The sequence below is a fragment of the Olea europaea genome, chromosome 10 (assembly GCF_002742605.1).
Source record: "Olea europaea var. sylvestris chromosome 10, O_europaea_v1, whole genome shotgun sequence".
NCBI lineage: Eukaryota > Viridiplantae > Streptophyta > Magnoliopsida > Lamiales > Oleaceae > Olea > Olea europaea.
The window spans coordinates 15,299,016-15,315,619 of record NC_036246.1 but is presented as its reverse complement, the minus strand read 5'-3'; positions in this window follow the sequence as shown (position 1 = coordinate 15,315,619).

Below are 16,604 nucleotides of genomic sequence, written 5' to 3'. Positions count from 1 at the left end.
AAAGTTGGTCAAACCAACTAATTAAAACCAATTTTTCCAACAATCCCCCACATGAATGGAAATTAATGCAGTAGACTATGCAAGCCCTATAGAGAGATTAGGCGAAATGTTATCGCATCTGGATATGTACCTTATGGGTTTGAACCTTCCGTAGTAGAATACTATCGGATTTACTTGGCTAATCAGTGAACGCGATGTCTTGAACTGTCAGCCGTTTTTGTAAACCAAGACAATAGTATCAACACAATAACCTTCCTAACATTTTCGAGTTCTCACTGTTGTGTTCATTTTGGCCTTGAACAACTCTTGGATTTCATAAGTGTTTTAGAGAATTCAAGCCTTTGAAACATTCTCACAGAAGCGGCCACACTTCACACTTGTATAGGTGATTTCCTATTAAGAGTATCTGCCGTACTCCACTTAGGTAGTCCAAGATATAGGAATCATTAAAAGTATAACTTAACCTAAAACTTTCTGCAAATAACACTTCCTTATCATAGGAATGGGTAGGAGTTAACTCTGAAGTGCTTATTGAATCTTCATAACTTAGTTGTCCCATTGAACCAAGATTTTGGGATCTCCAGTCAGCAAGGTTGGGTTACCATTACAAAGATTCTTATGTAGTAGGCTTTAAGCCCATTCTCTTTGATAGGCAGTATACTTGATCTCTTGGTAAGCTTTTGGTAAGCGGATCTGCCAGATTTTCTCTAGACTTTACATAATCTATGGAAATAATACCATTTGAGATCAACTCCTTAACTGTATTATATTTTCGACGTATATGTCGAGACTTACCATTATACATACTACTTTGTGCTCTACCGATAGCCGACTGACTATCGAAGCCATTCTACTTCCTCTCCAGCTTTATCTAAAGCTATGAATTCAGATTCCATTGTGGATCGAGCTATACATGTTTGTTTAGAGGATTTCCAAGATACAGCCGCACCACCAATGGTAAAAACATACCCACTAGTGGATTTTGAGTCTTTTGTATCTGATATCCAATTAGCATCACTGTATCCTTCTAATACAGCTGGATATCTCGTATAATGTAATCCAACATTTGAGGTGTATCGTAGATATCTTAGAACCCTTACCAGTGCTTTTCAATTGTCATTATTTGGGTTACTTGTATAACTACTAAGTTTGTTTACTGCATATGCAATATCCGGACGAGTGCAGTTTGTAATATACATTAGACTGCCTATTATCAGAGAGTATTCTAATTAAGATACGGTTTCGCCTTTATGTTTGGACAAATGTAGACTTAAATCTATTGGTGTTTTAACTGGACTTTCATCATACATATTAACCTTTTTAAGTACAGTCTCAATATAGTGATATTGAGACATTACGAGTCCCTCAGAAGTTTTAAGAATTTTAATTCCTAATATTACATCTGCAATACCCATATCTTTCATGTCAAAATGTTTTGTCAACATTTTCTTGGTATTTGTTATCATATCATAACTACTTCCCACAATTAGCATGTCATCAACGTATAGACATACAATTACATATGCATTAGGTGTGGTTTTCATATAGACACATTTATCACATTCGTTAATCTTAAAACCATTGGACAACATAGTTTAGTCAAATTTTGCATGCCATTGTTTTGGCGCTTGTTTTAGTCCATATAATGACTTGACGGGTTTACACACCTTTTTCTCCTGTCCAGGAGCGATGAACCCTTCGGCTTGTTTCATGTAAATTTCTTCTTCTAGCTCACCATTTAAGAAAGCTGTTTTGACGTCCATCTGATAAATTTCCAAATTATGCAATGCTGCGATTGCAATTAATACTCTAATTGATGTTATCCTTATTACATGTGAGTATGTATCGAAAAAATCAAGGCCTTCCCTTTGTTTGAATCCTTTAGCTACCAATCTGACCTTGTATTTATCAACTGATCCATCAGTCTTTAATTTTCTTTTGAAAATCCATTTACAACCTAATGGTTTATTACCAGATGGGAGATTTACCAATTTCCAGGTATGAATCTGCATAATAGAATCAATTTCACTATTGATAGCCTCTTTCCAGAATGGAGTTTCTGGACTAGACATTGCTTCATTGAATGTCCTAGGCTCATTTTCTAACATATAAGTTAAAAAATCTGGACCAAAAGATGTAGATGTTTTGGTTCTTTTGCTGCGTCTTGGTTCTTCATCACTTTGAGGATTACTAATTCCAGAATCATAAGTTCGTTTTTGCGGGCTTATTTCTTTCCTATCTTTACAAGAAAACTTGTCCTCAAAAAATACAGCATTCCTAGATTCAATGATAGTATTTTCATATATATCCGAAATGTCAGACTTATGTACGAGGAATCGATAAGCACTACCGTTATTAGCATATCCAATGAATATGCAATCGATAGTTTTAGGCCCTATTTTAATTTGTTTAGGCTTTGGTATTTGTACCTTAGCCAAACACCCCCACACTTTTAAGTATTTGTACGAATGTTTATGACCTTTCCATACCTCATAAGGAGTTTCGTTCCTACCTTTGTGTGGTACTTTATTTAGAATGTGGTTAGCTGAGAGAATTGCTTCCCCCCACAAATTCTGTGGTAAACCAGAACTAACCAACATAGCGTTCATCATCTCTTTTAGAGTGCGATTTTTGCGTTCCGCAATACCGTTTGATTGAGGTGAATAAGGAGCTGTAGTTTGATGAATAATCCCAGAATCTGAACAAAATTCATCACACGGTACTCTATATTCCCCACCTCTATCACTACGAACAATTTTTATTCGTTTGTTAAATTGATTCTCAACCTTATTCTTGTACTGTTTAAATGCTTCTAAAGCCTCGTCTTTACTCCTTAACAAAAAGACATAACAATACCTTGTGCAATCATCTATAAAAGTAATAAAATACTTTTTACCTCCTCTAGTTTGCACAAACTTTAAATCACAAATATCACTGTGAATTAATTCTAAAGGATTCGAGTTCCTTTCAACTGAATGAAATGGTGTTTTTGCTAATTTAGTCTCTACACATGTTTCGCATCAATGATTTTGATCAAAGGACATAGAAGGCAATAAATCTAAACTTACTAATCTTCGTAATGTATTAACATTTACATGTCCTAACCTATCATGCCATAAGTTAGAAGACTCAATCAAGTAAGTAGAAGATTTATTTTTATTAATATCAAAATCATGGAGTACAGGCATGACATTCAATTTGAATAGCCCATTGGCTAAGTACCCTTTGCCTACAAACATTCCATTTTTGGTGAGTACAAACTTGTCAGATTCAAATACCAGCCTAAACCCATTCTTGCTTAAAAGAGCTCCGGATACCAAGTTTTTGCGAATATTGGGAACATGCAGCACAACGATGAGTGTTACTTCTTTCCCTGATGTCATCTTCAACACTACTTTACCTAGACCAATAACTTTTGATGTTGCTGAGTTGCCCATGAAGAGTTGTCGTCCATTGATAGGAGTGTAAGATGAAAACATCTCCTTATCCGCACAAACGTGACGAGTAGCACCAGTATCAACGAACCATTCTCTCGGATTATCTACCATGTTTGCTTCAAATACAACTGCCGAGAGCATTAGTTCGGACACTCCGTTAGACAGCCTGTCTTCTTCAGTCAAGTGCACTTGGTACTTTTTGTTTTGCTTTTTTTTGCAGGCAGTCCTTTGCAATATGACCAGGCTTACCGCGGTTATAGCAATCTCCTTTGAATTTCTTGGCCTTGCTCTTTTGCTTGCTATTATTCGGTGCTTCCTTTTCTTGCTAGTATTTGGCTCCACCAAGTTGACTTTAGCCTCCATTTGCTGCTTTCCAGACTTCTTTTCAGCATGTCGATTGTCTTCCTCAATTCTTAATCTAACAATTAAATCTTCAAATCCCATTTCCTCGCGTTTATGTTTCAGGTAGTTCTTGAAATCTTTCCACATTGGTGGTAATTTTTCGATAATTGCAGCTACCTGAAATGGTTCACAAAGCTTCATGTCTTCTGCATGTATATCGTGCAAGATAAGTTGTATCTCTTGGACTTGAGTCATTATTGTTTTAGAATCTACCATTTTGAAGTCCAGGAATTTGCCTACAACGAATTTCTTCAATCCGGCATCTTCTGTTTTGTACTTCTTTTCCAATGACTCCCATAGTAATTTAGCCGTTTTGATGGAACAGTATACGTTGTATAGTGTGTTGTCAAGGCAATTGAGGATGTAATTTCTGCACAAGAAGTCACTATGACTCCAAGCATCAAATGCTGCTCATTTTTGAGAATCAGTTTCCTTCTCCTCAGCAGTTGGAGCATCATCTTTCAAGATTTTGACCAGATTCAAAGTCGTGAGATAGAACAACATTTTCTGTTGCCATCTCTTAAAATCCACTCCCGTGAATTTTTTCTGTTTCTCCCTGTAAGCATTGTTAGGGGGTACGACAGACGTACTAGGGGGTACAACAGACGTACTACTACTTGCCATTATCGTTTTAAGATTGTTGGAAAATAATAGCAAATAATAGTGTTACCGTAATTTATATTTGGGCAGAGTAACGACGTTTGGATGGTTTTGAACGGTCGAGGCAAGAGTTCAACTCTTTCTCCTTAAAACGATAATGCCCCGCACTGGTACTGACGGTATTGCAGCACTCGTTTCCCAAGATACAACGACCTCGTCTTATAATAGTAGTACTCCAAATTACAAGACCCGACGAACTCGTAAAGTTTAGATCTCTCCACACACACTGGATGAGTGAAATGCACGAAAAGTAATTTTCGAGGACTGAATTATAAGAACAGAAATTATGCAAGGATAAAGGGATAATTTCGGAAGAGTAGAAAATCAATTCTGATTTTTGGAATGAATAAAAATCGGAGTATGGGGACCTATTTATAGATATTGAAAGGTTGTGTCCCAACAGACACAACTGCCGAAAAGTTGTGTCCGAAAGATACAAACGGTTCGGACAGTCAACCGTCACTTTGGACAGTCAACCGTCACTTGGACAGTCAATCGCCACTTGGACAGTCAATCGCCAGAACCCGCTAAATTCTAGAAGCACCGTACCACGTGTCACTCACAGAAAATTCGGGGAAGAAAAAATTAACAACATAAAATATATTATTATTATAATAATAAAATAATATAATTAAATGTTATTTTACCAAAAAATATATATCAGCTTGGCCCAAGCCCATGACCCACGACCTGTGCCGGCCGGTCGGACGGACGGCGAGCACGTGTGGGCTTTGGCTTAACCTACTAGCATGTAGGTTCTCTCCCCTTCAAAAACTATTGGTACCCCTTGGGACCCAAACCCAAGTCCCAAACTTGAGCTATATAAGGTGCTTTATATTCTTCTAGTTTTCCTATGTGGGATTGGTATTTTCGAATTTCCCACCTATTTTATTTCAACATCATGTGGGCATCTTTTTACCTTAATTTCTCATTCACCCTAAATTGGTTTTGAGAAAATAAATATACTATATTAATCTACTCATGGAGTAGAACACATTCGGCGAAAGAAATCTTATTTCCGATTAACGGGACCCACTAAATTAATTGGTCAAAAGTTGGTCAAACCAACTAATTAAAACCAATTTTCCAACATTAAATTACTTAAATTGAATAATAACCTTTAAAACTAATTAAACCATTTAGCACGTAATTAATACTATCTAAAAGCCCCAAATTCCTGGTTATGATGACTACGTTGATGAAGGTTCATGGAGAGGCCACAAACAAGGTTGCTGCTGCAATGTATGGGGGAATTGCAGCCACCAAAACAGATTTTGAAGGAAGAAGGATGAGTTTGATTTACATGTAATGATAAATAGAGAGGCAGAAAGACGGAATAAAAAACGTGTCAATGTGTCAACAAGTTGTTGGCTGTTTTTTTTTTTTTTAATTTTTTTTTCAAACTCTCCAATCATGCATCGACAAATGTGCAACCTATTTTTTACCCTGTATTTCACCCTATTTCTATAGCAAAACTCTTGATTTACTCATGGAATAGGGCCTATAGTACTTCATAGTGCTTGCTATTCAGTCATAGGGTACTTTGCTTTCGAGATAACTAGGCTTACACTTTTTTATTAGTATCTGAAGCAAAAAGAGCTTCAAATTGTGGCGCTTGCTCCCACGTTGCCACTTAACCGAAGTGGATGTGAATTGATCACAACTTAGTACGGCAGTGTTAATTTGGTGAATTTTCTTCTTATATTTCCCCTTTTTCTGTAGGATTAATTCAATTTTCTGATGATATGCTTATATTAAGTTCTTGAAAAGGTCCTTTTCAGTTTTATAAATGTAAGGTACTTTGCTGTAATTTGTTTTTGGAATTAGTATTCTGTCATAATAATAGTTTACTGCTTGTAGTCAACGTGTCAAAATATTAAGAACTTTATTATTTGTATATTGATTTTTGACACTTTGATTAATATTTGCATTGTTGTCAAGTGTCAATTGGATGAAATAACTATTTGAAATTTAATCTATCCAATATGACAATGACACGTGACAAAGTGTAAATTAAAATGTACAATATAGTGTACATGTGGCGAGCTAAATAATATCTATTTGCTAAACAGTTTTTGTTTACTTTTTAATTAGTGATTTTAACATTTCATGATTGATCTGAAGGCACGGTTGCAGTTGATTATAATTAATGTCTTTAGCTTGTCTGATAGATGATTGTCACCTTTCAACATTATTTCACAGGCTGAAGATTAGTATTGTCTTAAAGGTCTTGGTAGTTAGAGGAAGCTTGATTTGAGGATGCCTACTTACTTGAGATTGGAAATTTCAAGAAGCTTAGCTGTAATACTTTTAAGGCTCGTCTAATAGAAGATTGAGGGTTGATGAAAGCATGTTTTTGTTCACATGTCATTGATGTGCTTGTGATTTAACTACCAATATTCGTCGTACCATATTATCCTATGTTTTCTTATATTATATTAATTGCTCTGTTAAAAGACAATGATAAATTTTAAGATTTTGATTGGTGTTTTGTTACCTATTGTCATTGTTCGTCACTTTTTTGAATTTTTATCATTTTTTAATGTTAATTACTTTTATCGAGATTTCTATCATTTTTTTATTGCATGTTTAAAATTTCTGTCACATTTTTTAGTGATAAACATAGGTTTTGATTGTTGTTTTATCACTTTTCGAGTGTTTGTAACTTTTTTTTTTATTTGTCTCACTTTTTTAATATCTGTCATTTTTTTGAGATTGTCAATTTTTTTTTAGTTGTCATTATTTTAGATTTCATAACTATTTTTATTTTCAGTTACTTTTTTGAATTTGTGTCTCTCTTTTGACTTTGTCACTTTTTTGATAAAATTATGTCGCTTTTTTGAATTATTATCTTGTCACCTACTTTGAATTTTCATCATTTTTTTTATTGTTTGTCACTTTTTTAAAATTTCGATCACTTTTTAAGTGACAAACATCACTTTTTAATAAAAGTGACGTTATATGTTGTTTTTAATAATAGTTGAGTGTCACTTTTTTAATATAAGAAGTGACACTTATTTTTTCGCAGTATTTTTTACTTCAAAAATACTTATCGTGTGATTTTTCAAAAAACAGTAATTTTAAAGGTATTTTTATAAGTTAACCTAATTATATACACTGTTGTAATGTGACTCAAATTCTAACAAGTATTAGAGTCTTAGTTGAAGTAGTCTTGAAAATATCAAAATTATGGAGCAAGAAGAAAAGTCACCTCATTTTCACTAGCCTGTATCTAGCTGGCCGCTCAAGCAAGCACCTACATAATTTATACAGGAAGTTGTTGTCTACTTGGCATTGAAGCAATGGGGGTTGTTGCCCGCCTATCGCGCGACAGGTTCTATCAAAACAAGGTGTGTGTGTGTAATGGATTTCTCATTCTCTGTCTGTGATTTTTTCTTGTCTTGTGTTTCCACATAAATCTTGATATTTTTATTTTATTCTATTTTATTTCATTATTGTCATAATCTTGCAATTAATCCGTAACAAGTGATATTATAGTGATTCTAGTAACTTGTTTGTTTCCAACAGGTTCTATCAAAACAAGGTTGATTATTTCGCTTGACAACGATAAAATGAATATGCGAGAGGTTCTCGCGTAGATGGATTTGGGGAAGGCCTTGTCTAGCTTTGATAAGACGCCTTCAACCTAGAAAAAGAATGAAAAGCAATGTAGGGATTGGAAAGACCAATTCCAAATTCATCATCATCGATCAAATTAAAATTTTCACGATGCTCTAAAGGAGAAAATTGTCTCTGCATTGTGATTGAAGTTAAGCAACTTTGTATGACAAAGAGTTTGACCAGTAAGTTACACTTGAAGCAGCACTTGTATTCTCATCGGATGTCCGAAGGTGCGTCACTGGATTATCACTTAACTATGTTCAAAGAAATCGTAGCCGATTTGGAGATATTGGAGGTTAATTATGATGAAGAGGACTTGACATTGATGTTGTTATGTTCATTGCCACCATCATATGACTTTTAGGGATATCGTTCTCCTTAGTTGGGATACTATCACTATGAAATAGGTCTATGATGCTTTACTATCTAACAAGAAGATAATGCATCTTGCTGGAGGATCCGAGAGACACGCTGAAGGCCTAGTTGTTTGCAGGAGAAATCAAGATAGAAATCTTGGTAGGAATATGAGGGGATAGATCGAAATCTAGACATGTAGAGAAAAGTATGTCATTACTATAAGAAAAAGGGACATATCAGAGTTTATTGCTATCCATTGAAAAAAAAAATAAACTTGTTGGTGCTATTGATAAAGAAAAACAACCTGTTAACATAGTGGAGACTGATGTTATGGAAGATGGACAAAGTGAACGAATGTTTCTTCTGATTTTTGACATGGACTCCAAACCTTCTGAGGAATGAGTTCTAAACTTGGCGTGTATTTTTCATATATATCTCAATAGGGACTGGTTTACAATATATGAAAGTTTTGAGAGGTGTAGTGATTATGGAAAACAACATGCATTGCAAAATTTTCAGAGTTGGTACAGTCTGAATCCAAATGTTCGATGGTATTATCAAAACACTTACAGACGTCAGATACATTTCAGAATTGAAGTGCAATCTCATATCTTTAAGTATACTTGACTTAAAGGGCCATAAATACACTGGTGATGGTGGAATTTTAAAGATGAATCAGGGTGTTCTTGTTGTCATAAAAGGACAGAAAAACTCTATAGAGTTGTAGGGTTCCATAGTTATAGAAGATGCAGTAGTTTCTACTTTTTCTTTGACTGATGAAGAAGTTACTAAACTTTGGCATATGCGACTTGGGCATATGAGTGAGATATGTATGACAGAATTGATTAGGAAGGGACTTTTTGATGTGCAGAAGATCGATAAGATGATTTTTTTAACATTATGTCTTTTGAAAATAGAAAATATTCAAATTTACTAAAAGAAGATACAAGATGAAGGGAACACTTGAATATATCCTTTCAGATCTTTGGGGTCTAGCCAGAGTGCGATTAAAATGATGTACTTATTACTTGTTGACAGTGATTGATGATTTCTCTAGGAAATTTTGTTTATTCTTCTTGAAATAGAAGAGTGATGTGTTTGGGACCTTTAAGGAGTAGAAAACATTAATGGAAAAGTAGGTGAAATGTCTACGCACAAATAATGGGTTGGAGTTTTGTTCAAATGAATTCAATAGCTTCTGCAGGGCTAAGGCATCTTGAGACACTTACCAGTGTTCGAAACTCCTAGATAAAATAGTGTGGTTGAAAGGATGAATAGAACTTTGATGGAAAATGTTCATTGTATTCTTTCAAATTTTAGGTTACCGAAGACTTTTTGGGCTGAAACTACTACCACGGCTTGTTTTCTAATTAATCGCTTGTCATCAACTACCATTGAGAAAAAGACACTAGAAGAGATATGGTCTAGTAAACCTTCGTGTTATTTTTATTTAAAAATATTTGGGTGTCCTGCTTATACTCATGTGGATAATGGAAAGTTGGAGTCTAGGTATATAAAGTTTATCTTTCTTGAATATAAATTATGTGTGAAGGGATATAAATTGTGGTGTCATGAGACAAGAAAGGTGGTGATTAGTAGAGATATAGTATTTGATGAATTTATCATGGTACATAGTTCACCTCGTGGCGATCCTAATAAAACTGAGGAACAAAATCATTCAACTCAGGTATAGTTGAAATTGGTCCAGAGTAACAATCGGAGGTTTAAAAGTAATATACTACAAAGCATTCTAGTCTAGAATTGACAGATAATAATAATTTGCCTACACCTCCAGCAATATCACAATATTCAATTACTATTGATAGACTTCGCACATAGATTAGACCTTTACAGAATTATGGAGAAGTAGATTTGGTAGCTTATGCATTTAGTGTGGTTGAAGATATTGATTCTACTGAGAAGCCTATTGCATATTTAGAGCCTGTCAGTTATTGTGATTTTAGTAAATTGTTGATTGCTATTGATAAATGTATTTTATACACTTATTTAGACCTAAAAATATAGACATTTAATAGTTCTTCAAAGAAATTATAGCCTAATTTATTATATATTTCGTCTATTTCGTAAAATTCGATGGTTGGAAGTTAAATTGAAAGAAAAAAAAAAGGAAAATGGCGAAGTACAAAATTGAGGACTAAATTGTAAATATTCAATGGTTGAATTGGACTATAAGTGATATTTTAAAGATTGATGGGAGTCAATTGGATGCAATTAGAAATAAAAAAGGAATGGAATATCATCAGAATATTACCATAAATCGACTTCCAATTACATGATATATTTTCTAGATTTTTAGTTAAGGATTGAAACCAATTTTTGGCATAGTAAACGTTCAAATTGGAAAATATCTATCTCTAGAAAAATTGTAGCCCTTTTAGATATCTTTTCAACATATTTTGAATCAACTCAATCGGATATAAGGAGACAAAGTTATGATCAAAATACTGACTATTGTGCAGAGACAAAATTCGCGCGAGTGTAACTTTCCTTATTCGATCGGAACTTTTTTGAAAACCAATTTGGGCGTGATTTTTCACCAATTTTCGACCCCTATAGATACATATTTCTTATACATAATATACTTTAATATTCATAAATTATCGTCATTAAAAGAGGAAAATTCATTATTTTTGTGAGAGAATTGAAGAGGATTTGCAAGAATTCAATCAAGTGAAGATTCATTCTTGGTATTGGACAAAGAAGAGAGAGTGCAAGTGGAGATTCATTAAGAAACCATCGAAGATATTCAAGATTTCAAGATTTATCTTCATCTTCACAATTTATTAAAAATCTGGGTTATGTCTTTCCATTTATATATGATTTCTTGTAATTTCAATATGTTAGGCTAATTTTTCATATTTTCTAGGATGTGATGAACCCTTGTTATGAATTTTTAATTTGAATAATTTAATTGACGTTAATTTGTTTAATTGTTTGGATGTTTATTATCGTTTTTATGCTTTTCAATTAATTAGCCACTAATTGAATTGTTTGTGAATTTTGTTGTTATCGAGAGAGACAATATGATCATTAGCACAAAATAATAAATATTGTGAGGTTCGATAGAGGATAAAGATATACCTCTATGCTTCATATGATTTTTATAAAATGTTCTAGCTCATTTAATACATTTATCATGTTCGTATCTTTCATCGAGGGATAGTAAGGTCTCATGAAGAGAACAGATTTGATAACTATTGAGAGATACTTTCAATTAAGATAGGAACATTGACCAAAAGGAGATAGAGTCATTGAATAAAAATAGTACTTGGGATTTAGATAAACTACCAAAGGTTAAAAGGATTGTTCGCTGTAAATGGGTGTTTAAAAGGAATGAAGGAACAAAAGGGATTAAAGATATTAGGTATAAGGCTAAGTTGGTGGCAAAAGGCTGCAATCAGATTCTAGGTGTTGACTCACAGATGTGTTCATACCGGTTGTAAAGCGTAATTCAATTCGGGCTTTACTTGGGATAGTGGCAAAGAATGATTTGAAACTTGAGTAGATGATGTCAAGACAGCATTCTTGCATAGAGAATTTGATAAGAACATTTAAATGCAATAACTAGAGGGTTTCATAGTTTTAGAAAGGAACACTATGTGTGCCTGTTGAAGAAGTCTTTATATGGGCTAATATAGTCACCGGTGGTATAAAAGGTTCGATTCATTTATGACTACTCATAATTTCATTAGAAATAATTATGGTAGCTTTTGTATTTCAGAAAGTGAGATGGTGGATTGATCATACATTTGCTATTATACGTTGATGATATGCTCATTACAACCGACAATGAAGTAAAGGTTTGAAAAGTGAGATCTGAACTTAGTAAGGAGTTTGAGATGAAAGATTTGGATGCAGTAAAGAAAATTCTTGGTATGAAAAATTTAAGGACAAGATAGACTGATATATTGTGCTTGAGTCAGAAGGGGTACATTGGGAAAGTGTTTCAAAGTTTCAAAATGTTGAATGTTAAGATTGTCAATACTCCCTTGTCTGCTCACTTCAAATTATCATCTGAATTTATCTTTAATCAAATGAAAACATTGATTATATGTCTCAGGTTCCTTATTCTAATATAGTTGATTTGCTTATGTATACTATGGGTTGTACAACCCCATGTTTGGTACATGCAGTCAATGCAGTTAGAAGGCATGGCAAATCCTCATAAGGAACATTGGAAAGCAATAATGAATATTCAAATATTTGAAGGGCTTTATTAATGCTTGTTCATATTTTGGTATAAATATAGATGGTGGATATGTAGATTCAGATTATGCAGGAAATCTTGATAAGAGGATATCACTTATAGGGTATGTGCTTACCCTTGCTATTAACTAAAAAGTTACTTTGCAAAACACAGTAGCTTTGTTGACAATAGATGTAGAATATATGGCCATGACAAAGGCATTTAAGGAGGCTATATGGTTTAGAGAATTAAGTGGTCAAAATAGTGAAGACGTGTAGATTTCTACAGTATATTGTGATAGTCAGAGTGTTATTTTTCTACTATTTTTCTAACTAAGGATCAAATATTCCACGAGAGGATTAAACACATTGCTGTGAGGTATCATTTTGTGCGTAAAGGGATTGCTCATGGTGATCCTATAGTGAGCAAAGTTAATAACAAGCATAATTTTGCTGATATGATAACAAAACCACTTCCATTACTATGTTTGAATATTGCTTGAACTTAGTTAATGTTTGTCATTGATCTAGTCCATTTGGGCTTGTTTGAAACAGGAGAAGTAGCGTTTACTTTTGAGATGAGTTTTGAAATTTCTTGTATTGAAATTTGGTTCAATATAGAGATTTGTTGTAAAGTGACCCAAATTCTAGTAGTTATTGACGACTTAATTGAAATGGTCTTTAAGAGAACAAAAATATGGATCGGCAAGAAAATCGTCGCATTTTCGCTAGCCTGCCGCAAGCTAGTTGCTCGAGCAAGCACCAACATATTTTTTTATAGAGAGTTGTCGTCTGCCTAGTGCTCGAGTGACAAGATTGTGACCTGCCTATCGTCAGGTTATCCAGCCAAGGTCCATTTTATATATATATATATATTGTATTGAAAACATAATATTCATACATCTTTGGAGTTTTAGATTTTAATTGAGAGTATTGAGATCCTATTGTAAACACCATATTTATTGATTATAGTGGATTTCTTCCCCTCTAACTATTTTTTTCCCCATCCTGAGTTTCCACATGAAACTTGGTGTTCTAATTTTGTTCTACTTTATTTTCTTATTGTCATAATCTTGCGATCAGTCCATAACAAATGGTATCAGATCGATTATGATAACTTGTTTGTTTCCAACATATATGAGTATTACATAATTTAGCGGTAAATTTTCTTACACGTTTTTCAAACATACCCTTAGAAAATTCTACATATCTAACATTATAGTGCATGCACTTGAATGTAAAGAAACAGAAGACCAATTTGACTAGGGAAGAAAACAAATTCAAACACGTTGGTGGATTCAAAGGACGTTTTAGTCGCCGCCACTCCCAACATTAATATTTGAATTCTGAAGGCAAACAAAATTTCAATTTTTCTTCAACACTGTGGGACAAGAATTACGTATGTACAACAAACAGTAGTGTGAATTAGAGTTTTTGGATGTCATTATCAACTCACCAGAATTTGGAAATAGGAATGGCCAGCCACAAATCCTCTTTGGATTTATTGAACTTAATCTTGATTTTTCTCTACACCGTCAAAAAAATCGACTTAATCTTTGACAGAACCACGGTTTTTTGCTAATTCAAAAGGGGCGGGGGGGGGGGGGGGGGGGGGGGGAAAGAAGAAAAACTATTCTCTGCAACGCTAGTCAAGCATCCTATGTTTTGCAATAATGATTAACTTGTTATACTACGACTTTGAATTGAAATACATAATCTAAGAAATTAACAATTTATTTATTATTAATTTTCAAGTTAAAATATCATGTATTATATATTTTTTCGAATACTTTTAATATTACGAATCTTGAGGATTCCTATTAAAATTCTTTATGTTCCCCAATATGATATATATATTTTACTTGGCAGTTATGCGATCGTAGGTGGATAGAAAAGGTAAAGTATTACATGAAAGATTATTGAAAAAATCACTTTGAATCCCAACATAGTAACTTTGTGAGAGACACAAGGTCGATATGTATGCACTAATTGAAAAGACCGTTCAAGGTGATATAATGCACCATACAAATCAATATAAAATTCTTGGTACGTATGTGAAAGAAACATATTTTCAATTAATGTGTCACACATCAATTGAAAACTAGTTGTACAACATTTATAAATTGGTAACAATAATATTTTGATCCTTAGAATCCATTGTCTTTCTTTTTCATCTAGTAGTGTAAACTCTTAGCTATGTGAAGAATATAAATGTTATCGCAATTATGCGTTCAACATTAAATAGTGACATTCAACGTTGGACTTTGTTTTAATACCATGGCCTCTGAATTCATGTCATAATTCTTGGTTACATTCCAATTTCCAGCACCTTCAAAATTGCCCCTGCATTCAAAATTATTGAATCTCAGTCAAACTTCCCTTAAACCCTTTCCATGCCGGAACTATATATACACATGAATCACAGCCTCTATTTTAACACAATTTAGCTTCTAAAATTCACAAAATAATAATTTCCCTGCATCCAAAACCCTAAAAATTTATTCTTATGGCTGCAATTCGAAAATATCTTACCTTCTTCATTTCTCTTCTCCTTTTTATCTCTTTATTTGAAGCCCGTCCTCTCAGCATAAGTACAGAAAATCATTATGATTCAATTGACATTGAAATTGAGAAAATTTTAGAGGATTTATATGTTGAAGATCTAAAGGCAGGAGGCCTTAATTCTGGAGGTAAGGGACATGGATCAAGCAATGCTTTTACTCTCAGAGAGATCAAGAAATCCGGTCCGAGCCCTGGCGACGGACATTAGTTAGTTTGTTGATTGTAGTACAAATTTTCCTGAATAAATTCGACGATTGTCTTTCAATTTATTAGGCTATATTATCTTCATTATTCCTTTGAATACTTACAATGTAGGAGTGTGAAAATATCTGTTTTAAATAATTGGGATCATTCTATGGTTCTCAACTTCTCATTCTTGATCAGAAATAAATCACTTTTGTTGAGCTATTATGTACAATATAATTTGTTTATCCGTTATAAGTGCTTTTGTTGACAGTGACAAGGGAGATTATTAAAAAAGGAACCGTCCAACCAATAAAACTCTTTCCTACTAAATTTAAAATGCAAAAATCTATGGTATATCTGATGATTATAACAAAAGGAACCAAAAAGCATTAGACCATCTCCAACCTCACACCAAAATTTGCATCATTTTGTACTAAATTTTGAACCAAACTAATTTGACAATGTATTTATTTAAAGAAATTATCTATTTATTTATTTAATATAAAAAATTACATTAAATTTACGAAATAATTACTAAATTAAAAAACCCTTAATTATTATTGACTATATTATTAAAAATAATAAACTTTAATAATATAATTAATAAAGTTATTATTATTATTATTATTATTATTATTATTATTATTATTATTATTATTATTATTATAGAACGAAAATGACACAAATACCCTTAACCATTATCTTTGAAAAATGAAAGAGAATGGCAAAAAAGGGCATTGCACCGTTTGGTGCAAAAAAATGGTGCAAGGTGCAACACTGTTCATGTTGCGGTGCAACGATTGGAGGGACATTTGCACCAAATTTTAGTACAATTTAGTGCAAAAGGGTGCCCATTGGAGATGCCCTTTACGATAGCCAAAATGCTAGGTGCCAACGTTAAGATCACTAAATTTTCACGAAGGTGCAAACTAGTAAGATTGATTAAATTACTCCTTTCTTCAATGCTCAAGCTTAGTTTGCATCAAAATCAAGCAAGTCATACTTGTAAAATTATATGTAAACTCACGACAAATGGATCGATGGGATTTCGAGTATACAAAATAAAGCACGTAGAAAATTGAACGAATACACAAATATGTGTAATTACAACGTATTGAAATAATGGGAACTAAGAAACTATATTTCTAAGATAAAATTAGCACCTAATTATCA